The sequence below is a fragment of the Cynara cardunculus genome, assembly GCF_001531365.2.
Source record: "Cynara cardunculus var. scolymus isolate 2C chromosome LG 1, CcrdV1, whole genome shotgun sequence".
Lineage (NCBI taxonomy): Eukaryota > Viridiplantae > Streptophyta > Magnoliopsida > Asterales > Asteraceae > Cynara > Cynara cardunculus.
Genome location: NC_037528.1, coordinates 940 through 1713, shown reverse-complemented (window position 1 = coordinate 1713; position 774 = coordinate 940).

Sequence of the window (774 nt, the reverse complement as noted above, 5' to 3'; positions counted from 1 at the left end):
AATATATTTATACGTCAAGTAAAAAGTTTTTAAACAAATATAATATATTCGTCAAGTAAAGATAATATTTTTTGGTAAAAAAAGAACAATTCTTATTTTCTTTTTTTCAAAAAACATATATTTTTAAAAATATTAGCGAGATAAGTTGTGTTCTACTAGTTTTATTGATATTGGTATATTAATGAAGAATTTAGAATTTTTTTAATTCATTTAATACATTTATTTAAAAAAAACATGTAAAATATCTAAATATTAAAATAAAAAATACAGTGTTTAATAAGAACTAGTAGATGTTATAATAAAATAATTTTGAAAGTACAATGATGTAGTAAGAAAGTCACATCACTATAGTACATGTGGACAGCCTACGTGGACAATGAGGTGGCATGGAAACCTAGTATAATGGGTAAATTTAAGTCAAAAGGTTACCCAATGCTATAATGGATAAATTTTTTAAAGTACAATGTCCTAATAAAAAATAATTTGAAAGTACATTGCTGTAATAAGAAAAACTGAAAGTACAATGTTATAATAAAGAAATTTATGAAATTAGATTGCTATTTTATGCATTTTGCCCTAAGAATAATTATTAAGTTCTAATAATATACTTAATTATTATTTTTATAAAAAATTATATTATTAAAACAAAAATAAATTGATTCATTATTAGACCTAAATTAAATTATAAATAAGAAAAATGAATCAAAGAAATTACATAAAAACGAGAATTTTTTAAATAGTTAATTTGATACTAATATCGATATTTTTTTTCCT